Below are 15,231 nucleotides of genomic sequence, written 5' to 3' on the forward strand. Positions count from 1 at the left end.
AAAAAATTTTAGGACAGCATAACCACATAACTTTACCTTTAATTTACTTTTTATGAAATTCATAAGATTATATAATAAAATTCTGTCTAAGTAAATCCAAAAAAATCTCCTTTGAAAATTAAAAATAATCAACTGAAAGCATAATTTCAGAATTTAATGAACAGTGTTTTATTTTCAGTGCCTAACACAATTATGCATCTATAATTGATAACATTTTAGATTTAATTAAATGTGGTATTTCTAGCAGGCACTGTTGCCAGGAGACAAGTATATGAGTTATATTTATACAACAACGCATACCTTTATTAGTTACCTTTCTTGTTGCTTTGGCCACAAGCCTAACAAGAAGCAGAATGAAGAAGGAAGGGCTTACTCTGGCTCACAGTTGGAGGGATACTTCCCTTCGGGGTGGGGAAGACATGGGGGCAGGAGCAGGAGTCTGACTCTTCCCATTGCATCTGTATTTAGGAAGCAGGGTGTGAACAGGGCATTGAGAGCTGGTCTATCAAATCTCAAAGTCCAGCCACAGTAATTCTCTGCCTACAGCCTTACATAATGGACACATCAACCTGGGACCAAATATTCAAACACTTGAGCTTATAGAGAAACAAAAGGGTTTCCATAGGTAGAAAACAGCCTATGTCTATTGTTAATATTCAGGCATCTATACTGGCCTGTCCTTGGGGTTCTCACTGGACACACAGCTGCAGCCACTAAGAGCACCACCTGTACATATTCACTGTTTTAAAAAGTCCCTTCCCACCTCCCATCCTTCTCCCTTTCTCTCTCTGTCTCTATCTCTCTGTCTCTGTCTGTCTCTCTCTCTCTCTCTCTCTTATCCTGTCTGTCTGTCTCTCTGCCCCTCTCCTGTCACCTGGATTCTGGTCTCCCCGCACACCTTTCTCCCTTTTACAATCCCCCCCCCAAAAAAAAACCTCTGCTTGAACCCTGTCGCATGGCTTCTTTCTTAAATTACAATATCTATGGAATATGTCTTGGTTACAAATACAGTTATTGTTAGAGGGATTGTCACAGTTAGGTATCTTCTATTGAACCTGTGGCTGGGAACATTATGAAACCATCATAGAAGAACAAACCTGTTAGGAGCCAAATTGTGCTTTAATAATAAAAAGTTTTGACAATTATCTCAGAACAAATAAAAGAATCACTGAGGCAACAAGATTGGTTTAACCAGCTAGTTTCAAGCAATTTAATAGTTATCAAAAATATTTGGCTTACTCACAAAAAAGGAATAAAATTGGTTTGGCTCCTAAAAATGATAAACTTAGTTAAAGAAACAGATTTATATGTCCAACCATAGTCAAAATATTAAAATGTGCTGATTATTCTTTGATATACTTCATTTTTATGAGTATTATGGATTATCGAAGGACACAGAATAACAGACTATATTGATAACTGTGCTGAAGTGGTTCATGTCATACTGTGAAAAGCTATATATGAGATACTAACCAAAGTATTTGATTGATCCAACAATGGCATCTTAAATCAATAGCGAGTCCCTTCGCGTCAGGCCATAAAGCTGGTGTATTTTGTTTGTTTGTTTGTTGCTAACTCCACACAATAGTTTTCATATTAAGACAGGAGTGGCTCACTCAAGCAATCCCAGCAGTTAGGAAGCTGAGGCTGGAGGCTCATGAGTTACAGGCTCTACAGTGATAATCCTCTCTCAAAGAAACTCATTTGCACGTTTGCAAAAAAAAAATATATATATATATAGAGAGAGAGAGAGAGCTTGCCATTTCCAAGTTCAACCTAGTATTAAAATTCTGTATTTGCATAAGTAGGGTGTTTACTGTGTTTTTATATTAATAGTTCTCTAGTATCTAACCTAGTACATTGGCCAGAATGTTTATTCAATAAATGATTTGTGAAAAATGAGTTGGTAATCAGTGTTTATTTTCAGTTTAAATATTTTATCATCTTGAATACAATATAGCAATGCAGGGTTTGAACCACTATCTAGAAAATAAATGCTCCTGAATCCATGAAAAATTTTTTTTTAATTTTTATTTTTACTCAAAATGTAAACAGATCATTTCCTCCTCCTTCTTCTCCCTCTAACCTCTCTCATACCATCCTTCATTCTCTTTAAGTGCATGGCTTCCATTTATTTAAGTATCACTTTAACGTATACCCATCCACATCTCCATGTCAACTATGTTGTCATTTTTCAGGTATTATTTAGGCAGTCGTACTGTTGCAGTTTCATAGGTTTTAACTTCCCTGTCATAACTAGAAAACACAACATTGCAGTAGATTTCCTGGCCCACTGGCTCTTACAATCTTCTGTGTGCCCCCCTCTTCCACAATATCTCCTAGGCTTTAGGCATATGAATTAATTATGTTGTAGATACAGCGCTTGGGATGGATCATGCATAATCAGTTGTTTTCTGCATTTTTGACCAGTTTGGGCTTTCTGTAATGAATTCAAAGCAAAAAGAATTGTTTACATACCCTCAAAATATGTCTTAATTATCAGATGGCTTTAACAGATAACTACAAGATTTTGTTATCATTCAATCCAGTAAGTAGAACTTAAAATTTTACTTCTTTGAAAGTGAGCTGAACATTGCAGTTCCCTGATAATGACTGCAGTTTAGGAAGGCAAAAATTAGTGGCTTTATTTGTGGTGAAACCTAGAAGGCACCAACCACCCTAGCCAAGAGACCATGATTGATTTTACCAGGCATATTCATATACATGCATATTCTCTCTTCTCTCTCTCTTTCACTTCCTCTCTCTCTCTCTCTCTCTCTCTCTCTCTCTCTCTCTCTCTCTCTCTCTCTCACACACACACACACACACACACACACACACACACACACACACACACACGTGTCACATTATCCCTGTAGTTAAAGCCAAAGAGCCTTGCCCTCAGTTTAATAATTTGAAGGCATCTGGTGAGAACAAAGGGAGAATAGTCAGTGTCACACTTTTCCTCTTCTCTTCCATGCATCAAGGTAACAAAAGATAAAGAAAGGCAGAGGCTGTGATGAATTGGGGGGAGGCAAAGAATACAAGACTGACAGCAAAACACCACATGTTACCCTGGGCGGAGGGCTGAAGCAAGCAAAGTGGAGGTGGGGAGCATTCATGTGAGCCCAGGAGAACATTGAATAAAGTGTGCATGCTGGAAGCCACTGCTTCATCTACAATGTGAGTAGTAGAATTACACCCACAGTGATGTCTCAGTTTTGATCATTACACCTGGGCTATGTAAGTCGTGAACTTAAGGAGACTTGGACTGAAGGGAAAATTGGATCTGTATTACTCTGACTTTTCCATTATTTCCAAGCAAATAATGAATCAAAACTATGCAATGTTTACACAAGGGTTTATGAACAAATGTCTATAGTAGTTTTGCTCTCAGTGGTGTTATTTTTCAAATAGAATAAATTCTAGCATTCCTTAACAATGACATGATTTGCATTCATACAACATTCTGTGGTTTCCTAACCTCTAAGCCAAGATCAGGATGGTATAAATTGAATCCTATATTAACAAGAAGTATAGTATGGATCAATATCACAAAAGTTATGCTCAGAGAACAAAATGTAATTATTGTCAATCCCATTGATAGGGAAATTAGAATAAGCAAAACTAACCTGCAACTAACCATGGGCTGTAGCAGCTACAAGAATACTGAGTGAGAAAAGGTTAGCATGTGGAAGTATTGAATGTATTATAGACTGGATTGGGAATTAGTTCCCCAAGTAGCTACATGTGGCAATTCTCCCCCAACTCTACATTTAAAATGTACACAATTGTACACTAATAAACAAACATTCCGGCTCCTTCCTTCTTAACTCAAATCCAGTAAAAATCTAAGGTACAAGAAACAAACAATCATCAAGAAACTCAGTACACACTTTGCTCATTTTGTGAAGTGGCAGACAGTGGCCATGGTTATGATACATACATGGCCTTGGTGTCCATTTTTCCCTTTGGGGTGGACCCAGAACTTTTTTCTGAGTTAAAGCCTTCTGCTACCTCAGTGCTGAGGGGCCCTGGCCATCTGTCCAGACAACTGTTCTGACTGACTTCCTAAGTTTCACTGAATATGTCTGTGCCTCCCTTCAACATGGGATATTATCACACCCGTAGGTAGATCTGCATCAGTTAGCAACACAACGTAGCTGCTCTTCTCTTCTTAGTTACAACTCTGAAGCATCTTTGTGCCAGTCCTTACTTAAATTTTTAACCGTGATAAACAATTGTATTTGGAGTATTGCCAAGGTAATGAGTCAGAGCACTTTTTATTTACAAGTAAAAAGGTTTTGATCCAGCCGGGCATTGGTGGCACATGCCTTTAACCCCAGCACTGGGGAGGAAGAGGCAGGCAGATCTCTGTGTGAGTTCCAGGCCAGCCTGGTCTACAGAGCAAGTTCCAGGACAGGCTCAAAAGCAATACAGAGAAACCCTGTCTCCAAAAACAAAAACAAACAAAAAAGTTTTTGATCCTCCCACATTTGGTATTAAATGTTGTTATATTTTATAAATATATGTGTTTAGTGTGTTGTGTGTGTTTATGTGCTTGTACACGATCATGTGTGTTGTATGCTTGCACCGTCATACATGGAGGTCAGAATAGTCCTCTTCTGCCGAGTGGGTCCCGAGGATTGAATGCAGTTGTTCAGGCATCCTTACCTGCTGAGCCACATTGCCAGCCCTACATCTGCTTTTAGTAAATTGTGCTTTAGTAATAGAACAGGAGGTTGGCTCAGAACAATCTTAGGGAAAACACATGACTCTCATTAACGCTCAACTTTGTTTGTGTCAGGGACTCATGTAGCCAGGGTGGTTTCAAACTCACTGTCCTGATTGAAATGGAAAGTAGAGAAGGAATATCTAAGCCACAAATTCACACTGAAGTTGATAGGTAACAGACTGACAGCTAGCTAGGCACAGAATGGGCCAACCATGATAAGCAGCCTGTAAATTCTGACACAGGTCCTAAAGGCCTTTCACTCTCCTCTACCTCACTCCAACCCTAGAGCTATTAGAGCAGCCATGTCAAATGAGAATGGCAAAAGTCATAAAGCCAGCACAGCTGCTTGACAAAGATCCAACATAACTGAGCCACATGATGGCTGCCTGCCATTTACTGGTATTGATCTCCACGTGCTGTATACTTAGGGGACTTTAAATATTTGTATAATTTGGAGATACTGGATTGATGGGAAATTTCTTACGAATCATTTGTGCCTTCTCCCAGGAATACTGCTTCTCAGTTCCCCAGGAAAGTCCCGAGCTTACTACCCCTCCCACTTTTAGGGAGACATCCTTATCTATTTGAAGGTCCTTCTTATGCCTTGGAGACTGTGACATAAAGAAGTCAGAAATCTCCTTATGAGGCTATGAGATATTTTTAAAACATCTGCTCCTATACTTGCTCAGGAAGAAGATAATCAAAACACAATAAACTTAACAAGGTCAATACAAATTGGTGGGCTAGAGGAGTTGGCTACAGATCTGTTTAAAAGCCTATTCCTACTACACAGAAACCAAGTTAGATTAGCTGAAGTTACCTCTGTCCCACACAGGGATTTATGCTTATGGGCAATGACTGATGTGGAAAGATGATAAGATAATGATGTACCTGGACCTCCTTTTATTAGAAAAGTTAGCTTGTGCAGAGCCACTGTGGTGTCTTATGACCAAGGACCAAAAGAATGCCAGGATTCGACTTATAAACAAATTCTATAAAGATATAAAATATAAACATTGTATTATGCAGAAACTGACTAATAACTATAGTAGCTTTGATCTGAGGATTTTTCTTGGGCACTCTGGCCATGAAAAGTTAATAATACACTACTTGGGACATGGCAATCTGCCTGGGCTGGCTTGGAGATTTTCTTTCTATCTGGTGTCCTTGAAGTCATAAAAGCAGGCAGCCTGAAAATGGGCTAGTATATGCCTCTAAATTCTTAAAAATTGGGTTATAGGGTTGATGAGTAAAATGGTTATAAAAGATAGTGATGAATAAACTTGAGGGAAAATTATCATAAAAGACAAATCTGTCATGGTTCATCAATGATGATTAAACTTACTTAAGACCCCAGATGTACAACATAAAAAGCTAGAAGACATGTCTGAAAACAAAAATCTATGTTTTGAAACAACATGATCCTACTTACTACATGCTTACTGAATTCTGTGTAAATAAAGAAGCACTCTGGCTGCTAATCAAGCTACAAGATTTCCTCAACCATCATGCCTAGATCATCCTTCCCTCCTTATGTCCTCTCTCTCTCTGGGACCTGGTCACAGCCAGGGCTCACCTCAGGCACTAGATGTCTAGGATTCCTTTAGAGCTGAGGAGGCCCCAACAGAAGGGGCAGAAGAGAAGGCATTTGATAGCTAGTTAACCATCAGTGAGGAAGCATTTGAGTGTATAACCAACCAAGGGACCATGCTAAAACATGATACTGAATAATGATCTTGAGCTTGATTGAAATTGGTATATCATATGCATTAAAAGACATAGTAATGTATTTCAGAATAGTGAAAAACAGTTCAAAAGCATTTGATATTTTAAAGGGGTATCTTATGATTTTCTGAATCTCAAGCTGTTTCTTTAGCTAGAAGAAACTTACAATGGTATTCCCATCCACCTTTGGACATTGTGTTACATTTTAAAAATGAGATGCCTTGCATGCTTTCACCTGTCTTTATTGTATTTTTATTCATGTCTTTGTATATTTGGAATAATGCCTCCTATTTTTTTATGTTTATCCTATTGTATTTATTCAAGCAAACTCAGAAAGCAAAAACTGTTACATAGAAAAGTCAGTGTCAGGGGTGAGTGAGTGAGTGAGTGAGTGGGTGAGTGGGTGAGTGGGTGGATGAGTGGGTGAGCAAGTTGGTGGGTGAGTGGATGAGCGAGTGGGTGAGTGGGTGGGAGAATGGATGAGTGGGTGAGTGGATGAGCGAGTGGGTGAGTGGGTGGGAGAATGGATGAGTGGGTGAGTGGTTGGGCGAGTGGGTGGGTGAATGGATGAGTGGGTGAGTGGTTGGGTGAGTGGGTGAGTGAGTAGGTGAGTGGGTGGATGAGTGGGTGGGTGAGTAGGTGGATGAGTGTGTGGGTGAGTGGATGAGTGGATGAGTGGGTGAGTGGATTCCCTCTATAAGTTCTTGGTAAAGGAAGCTCTTCAGATCCTCACAACAATACAGACAATGGCCGCTGGGGCTTGTTGCCCACCAGTACTAGATAAGACCTTATAATTGTGATACTCTCTGACTGCAAGGCAAAAAGAACAGGCTGGAATTGAAATGGAACCTTTCTCTCTGTTGGCTCACCTGCAGAGTGCCGGAAGGTGCTATGCACAAAGCTGGGTAAGAATTGTCATCAGTCTTACTCAGTTCGATGACCCTATGAGCTACACATCCACCTAGCTGGAAAAGGGTTGCCCACAGGTATAGTGGTACCAAGTGTTTTTTGGAGGTGTCTATAGCTTCAGGGAAAAGGGCAGTGGAGAAGGAACTGTGGTCACAAGCCACACTAGCCAACTGTCTGCTGCAACCCACACAATAGCTTTTCCAGACTTTGCCCTAACATCTGCTAAGACTTACTTCTTCCTCCTAAAGTGGCTATAAAATGTGGCCTTTTAACTGTGAAGCCTAAGATGCTATGGTAAAGAAGAAAATCTGAATGTCTAGAAGGTAAGGATTTGATCTTAGGTTACTTACAATCATATGATACTACTTCTCTCTCTCTCTCTCTCTCTCTCTCTCTCTCTCTCTCTCTCTCTCTCTCTCTCTCTCTCTCTGTTATATGTGAGGTTGTGTATACTTGCACTTGCAGTGACAGAGCCTGAATCCAGGTTCTTATGTGTGTAAATCTTGCACTCTACCACTGAGGCACATATTTAATAAATGATTTCTCCCATTTATTCTAAAGAGAATTAAACTGGCGGGCCTGGGTTGCAGCCTAAATCCACATCCAAGCACTTGCCATGTGAACTCGGACAAGCTGTTTCACTTTGCTGAAGCTAAAATCTCTTATTGCAGAGGCTTTAAGTTTTGAGTGAATTAAGCCCCAAAATTACTTAAAATGTAGTGTTTGGCTTTGTTGCTTTGTAATTATTTGTTATTCTTATCACATTCTCTGTGATGGTAGGGCTAATTACCACTTTGAATGTCAAACTCTGAACTTCTCTATTATAACATTAAATTCAATAGTCTCTTCATTTGGCTGATGACTTATTGGGCAACAAAAGAGAAATGAAAACTTAACCTGAAGGGGAAAACTCCTGCAAGATCCAAACATAAGCATCATTCTTTGGGAAAATGAGTCTCCCCACACATTACTGTTCCATGCTTTTGGATATCTAATAGAGCTTCAAGCAAACCATGTATCTTAAATGTTGATAAAAAAGGTCTCAGTCTGTCATAGAGCCTCATTTGTCAAGAGACCAGCTGTGTCTTTTTAAATTGCCTTCCAAGCATTTACTGATTTACAAGCTTTGTTCTTCAATGTATCTAGAATAAATTTCAGAGATTCAAAAGACATTTTTACATATCAATATTATAAAATGGCATTCTGGCATTCCTTGCTCCATTTAAAGCTGACCAGGAATCATGGGCTGACTGGAATGCTCTTTACCTGATTGGCAGCTTTCAGGAAGTTTTACCTCTTTTAAGCACATCCTAGGTGACTTGGCTCAACTCATTGACTCACAGAACTGGCATGAAACCATCTTGGGATGAGGCTGAAAGTACTAATAAAGACATCATCACAGACTCATGATCCATAGCAATTGTAACCATCTCAGCAGTGATGAAGTTATTCTAGAGGGATTCTTGAGTTTCTCACTGTGGCTATCACACTAATAAAACAATATGTAATTTCTCCAGTAGTCTCACACTGAGAGAAGGAAAAAGCTGATACTCAGTGTCAGAGAGAGTAACTTGTCTCCCAGGATTATGTTCACAGATTTGCCATAACTTCTCAGACCACCTTGTGGGTGATAGTGGAAGCAATACAATTATGGCTTGATGACGAAAAGGACCACACTTTGACCAGGACTGATTAGTTATGCATTCCTCTTACCCTCTAATATCCTGACTCAAAGAAAGACCTGGGGAAGGATGTCACTAGGCCTCCTTGCTCTTCCCAAAGGTTTCATATTCAATGAATTTCCTGTTTGTTTTTCTCTTTTCCCTATCTACTCTCTGTTTTATTGGCATGTTGAGGATTGTGGCCCACCCTAACTTGTTAAGGTAGCTAGGGTCCAGGACAACCCTAACAACTCCAGTCAAGAAAGGCATGGTTTCACAGTGATCACAAATCACTGTTAAAACATTCTCATTTGTTTGGAAATTAAGACAAATCATATTGTCTTCCTTTTTCCATTTTCACGTGTGTATGTGTTTATATGTCTGTATGTGTGGGAATACTTGCGTTCGTGCACATGGGAGCTCAAGCTTGATGCTGATAATTATCTTCAGACGCTCTTCCTTTTATTCAGCACTGAGATGATCAACTTTTGCTTTTTACTCCTTGTTTTCAAATGGCATAACTGGTGAAAAATACTGCAAAATAACAAGCACAGAATGAGCTATGGCAGTGTTAGTCCCATGATTGTGGTGTTTAATGTTCTAATAGCATTGCTCATCAAGCTGGAGATGCCACAGATTGAAAGGATGAAGATGAGTTACAGTCAAACCAGTGAAAGCAGAGTCCAAGAGCAGCAGAAAGATCCACAAGAACTCTTCGGTTATCTACTACTGTACACCTGTCATCCATGCTTATGCACACAGCTGCTAGCATCCTTACTTGTAGTATCTCCATATTCATTTCCTCTCATCTGACAGTGGGTATCCATTCATCCACTGCCCTCTACCATGACATGCCTTGGTGGCTTTTAAGACTATGAACCATACCATGAAAGACATCTTGAGGTTGGCTTGGCGCCAAGTGCTGAGGACGACAACAATCTTGACCTAATGTGCATAGCAAGTGTTGAGAGAAAGCTACGCCTTGCTCTAAATTATGACATAGAGCACAAAAAGTGGTTTGTCAGACTATGCCTTGCCTGGAAAGCCTTGATATTTTCAAGTATCACTTGACTCCATTTTGAGGATAAAGAGTGAGTTGGCTACTGGGTGGACACAGCAAGCTCCATCTGTCCAGCACCACCCACCTACTATAAATTGATAGCTAACTTATTCCTGGAAAAAGAAACTGTGTCATCCGATAAATTTATCAAAGTAAATTAGGGCTTTAGAAGTACATGGGTATACTAAAATCTTATCAGAAAACTCAGGCCTGAGAACTTGCCAGACATTCCAGCCTGAGGGAAGAGTTCAACTTCTTCATACAGACCACATGAAGATGGCACACCCACTACTGCAACCTCAACAGCCCCCTGAGCTGTCACCCAACCAACTGATAGGTGTGCAAAGGGACCAACAGTCAGAGAACTCCCAGTTCTCTTGGGGACTTCAGCTCTGCTTGTTCCATACTACTTAAGCAGCCTATTTGGATAGGCATCTGACCATTTGTCTATCTAGAACTGCCATCCATTCATTGGTCAGTGCATTAGCCTGTATCAGGCCCTGCCCTTCACCTTTCCACCACAACTTGTTTCTGAAGTTCAATTCTGACTCTACTGGCAACTCCGTAGACCTCCAATTGGGTTAGATATGTGACCCCTCCCCCCCAAAAAAAAGGCCATGCAGTCTCATTGCATCCTTATCAGCTTTCATGTCTCTTCAGACTTTTGAAACTCTTTGAACTATGTGTAGCTTCCTAACTCTTTACAGTTTATAGTGAATCTGAAATACACACACACACACACCACTATAATGTAAAACATGCTATCTGAGAACTGATATTAAAAAAAATTAAGAGTGGACTGGTGAGATGGCTCAGCTGAGTAACCAAGTTCAGTTCCCAGCACCAACACAAAAATTACTAATAAATCTAGCTCCAGCATTCAGTGCCTCTGACCTCTGCAGGTACCTGGAATCATGTACTCACACCCAACATAGAGTTATACACATGTAAAAATAATTTTAAAAAAATAATTAAAAATATAATATTTTTTTTTTGAAAAATCACACGTGAGGAGGAAGGCTCAGTCAATATTACAGAGAAGCAGGTAGAAAGAATGTAAGAGTCAGAGGCTTGGGGAGTTTGCTTTGTGATAGTGTCTCCCAGGAATGTCAGAAGCTACAATCATACATCTTCACCAGCATAACTACCTAAATGAGCTGAACAAGGACAGCAACAATAGACAGGTTAAAGTGGATGAGAGTTAGGAGAAAGCCCACTAGTCTTCAACCCTATACAAAGAACTACAGGTAATTTAAGAATACTGTGAGGGAGAGTAATATTCTCCAGGGAAGATCATACCAATTTGTTATCTAAAAATGGTCAGCACTAAAAACATATAAATAAGTAACATTATACAAACAAGCAGGTGGTACTTATGTATTTAGAAATATATGTATATGTATGTGCATATATGTGCAACAAAAATAGATGAAAATGAGGCCATAGATTTCAAATAGTTGGGTTTGGAATGAGGAAAGAGAAGGAGGAAATGATGTAATTATATTATAATCTCAAAAAATAAAAGAAAGAATGAAAAAGGAATTAAGACTGGAATGGACTTCACTGGCTCTCAGTGAAGTCAGGACTACTTAGCAAATTGCTGTCAATCATGGATTATGAGTTTCAATAACTTCTAACATTGTTGAAAAATACTAACGTGTTTATCAGTGTCCACGACAGAATACTCATACACATTGTGTATTGCCACCAAAATGAAAAGTAGCCTATTGCCATAGAAACATAAATGATACACAACACATGTTGTTGTGAGAGGTTAAGTCAAGCATTTAGAGAATAAAAGTCATTGATTAAGAACTATAATTAGGAAGTTACAGTATATGATCCCCTCCATAGCAGCATGAATAATGCTCACTGCCACTGTGAGGGTCACAGTAGCCCTCCAAATTGTATGTAATATTTTGAAAGAACTCTGCTTGTATCAGTATATACATTTCTGAAAAACTTTCCAACCAGTGCCTGTAGGTGGGAGGCTCCTTGCTAGGAGGATTGTGCAAGTCTTTGCCTATTGGCTGAATTGTATATTTACCAGGTGATTGTTGACTGATACCTTAAGGACTTTGTCTTACCATGTGACTACATTTTTAAAATAACCATCATATAGATAGATGGACATGGGTTTTTAAAGAGATGTTTGTTTCTATGGACAGTCATGTTAATTATATGGAAAGACTCCATCAATGTGACCTTTAAACTAATTTATCAAGTTAAGTAAATCAAATGAACTGAAATGCTGACAGAAAAATCATAAAATATATGTAACAAATGTGTACATGTACTTTAATCAGCCTCAAAAGCTTTTTAAACTCATTTCCCTAAACTAAAACTGCACAGAAAATTATATTTTGAGATATGCATTAGGAAGAAGATGAGATCCAAAGAAAGAAACATAGACCCTGACACATTTTCCAGATATCACCTATTTAATAATTAGTATCTAACCATTTAATAATAATATAATAGACCCCTATCCTTTCTATATTTTCTAAGTAAGAGCTTTTCATTGTATATAGTTAGTTAACTACCCAGTTACAAAATAGAGTAGGACTTTGACTCAAATATATTTTTAAAAATTTCAAATTATAAAGCCTTATGGAAATTTTAAGTCAATGCACCTATATCTGTGTTGCCAATATTTCATAGCTAACAACTAAATGACTTGCCAAGAACCACGTATTTCAGCACTTGATTCTGAAGCTAAACAAACAATACTTTGTCTTGAAATAAGATACAGAACTTTCAAACTCATGAATGAGAAATACAGCCCATACTACCCGACCCTCAGAACCTTTACCAGGAGTACCTAGTCCCTTCTTTTCCTCTTTTCTTAACATGTATCCTGTGTGGGAATACATTCACATATATAGAGCCTGTCTATGTGTATGTACTCAGGTGAGTAAGAAGTTTATAGGTTTGTACATATAATTGTATACACATAAACCAAATGCACTTGTGAAATCCTACATATCCACAAGCCTGTGTCTGCAGAACATTGATTACACCATCTCCTGAACCTTGTGCCTATAAACACAAATCAGCAAACAATTCTGTGAAAGCTCAGGAAGAAAATTGCTTTAGGAATTTCCATGCTGTGCTTGTACCTCCTCATACATTATTTCACAGAGAGGCTCAGACTTTTCTCCTGTCTTTTTGAATACTTCACAGATGCTCACAGGCCATAGCTCATAGCACCTGAACGTTAACATGCCCTACATTTTCAGAACGTGATGAATCTACTAATTAATTTGCATAATATTTTTGTGAAATGAATAATTAAAATTTTCACAGGAGTTTTTTTTCCAGAGAGAGCTGAATCTCTGATAAAGTATCTGATAACTTGAGACATTAATGAAATTTAATCCAATGCAATGATTTGCAGAAGGAAGATGACACAGGGAAGATGAACTGATAGTACAATAAATAGTTTTGGGGAGCTGATTATATGCAGTGTAAATAAAGAGAAGGCACCCTACCTTTAATGTTATTACAGGAAAATGCAGTGTGAAGAGAGATGTTTTAAGGGTGCACTGGGGAAGGGGAAGGGGAGGAATATCATGTGAGGAAATTCCTTGGCAAATGGTATTCTATTCAGCCCAAAGATGTTGACCAGGGAGCATTGAGACAATCAGGTTCAAAATGTGTTTTTTTTTTTCAGCCAAATAAAATCCAACTAGTCTGTAAGCCTCATCAAACCCCCACTCCACATTTCCCTAGGAAACTGTAGCACATACTCACCCTTTAGTGAATATCTTATATTCTGTATTTTGAACACTTCCATCTACTCCGGACCACTAGGAACCATGGTAGGAGTTATCATAGAGGAGTTTATGATGACATCCCACCTGCATTCCTGGCTTTCTCTATAAATAAGTACTGAATCATTTCAATAATTTGAACATTATATTTCTATGACCAAGTTGATTAAGCAAATATTTTGAAAGTTCACAAATCAGCATTTTTACCTGGAGGACTCTTGAGTTAAATAAAGGATACAGAACTGTTATCTCCTTCTCTCCAAACTGAAACCCAGACTAAGACTGAACAATATCTCCAAGGAGAGAGCTAGTCAATTGCAGCATGAGCAGCCTCACTGGTGCCTCGGATTACATATCTTGTAATATTTTACGTAAGTTTACAGTTTTGTGTTGGGCCATGTTGACAGTTATCCCTCAGCAAATGTGGCTTTTAGCTGGAACCTTTGCAAGAACCTAGATCTTTTCAATAAAAGCTAACTTTAAAGCAAGCGTTGGTGGGGTTGGAGAGATGGTTCATGGGCCATGCACTCTTCTAGTTCTTGCAGAGCACTGAGTTCAGCTCTCAGCATCCACATCAGGAAGCTATTCCAACCTGCTATTCCAAACACAGGGAACCTGACACCCTCTTCTGTCCTCTGCAGTAACTCACAGTGCTATGTTTATATAGAGACTCAGACACACACACACACACACCTTAAAATAATAAAATTAAGTTAAATGAGGCTTGGTTAACATAATGTCCATTTTTCACCAAAGTTTTAGAAAGTATGAAAGCTCTTAAATCCTGAACTAATGTCATATAATGTTTAGATGTCACATTTTAAACATTCTTTGTAGCACAGTCCCTTTGGTGTCAGGCTAATGTAGAAATGCTTGTTCCCACTCAATTTCTCTAACATAGCTGTATATTCAGGTATGAGATGGAATTAATGAATTAGCATTTCCCAGAAATGATGAGAAGAAGCTGGCCACCAACACCATCATAAATATCTTCACATCACTTGATCACTTGACATGTCTTTTTAAGAGGATCAATTTCTTTTGCAGTTCATGGAAGAAACAATGTCAATCCTCCAATTTGATTGACTTTTTAGAAAATTGCCCCCTTTGACTGGATTCTAGCCAATGCCATCAATGATGGAAGAAAAGTAAAGACGTTTCACTACTGAGGATGTTCTGCAGTGGCATACTGCCAGGATGTTAGCAGAAGGAAGGCTTGCTTTTGTCAGACCAGATGAGTGTTCATCTCCTTGCCAGCTGCTCCCATCTGCACATTTATGCCTTGCCTCCTTGTGCATAAGCTTAGACAAGAAATTTCACCCAGCTGTATCTCAGGTTCCTCCTCTGGAAAGAGTGTGAGAATTATAA

Source organism: Phodopus roborovskii, unplaced genomic scaffold, assembly GCF_943737965.1.
Source record: "Phodopus roborovskii unplaced genomic scaffold, PHOROB, whole genome shotgun sequence".
In the NCBI taxonomy this organism is placed as follows: Eukaryota; Metazoa; Chordata; class Mammalia; order Rodentia; family Cricetidae; genus Phodopus; species Phodopus roborovskii.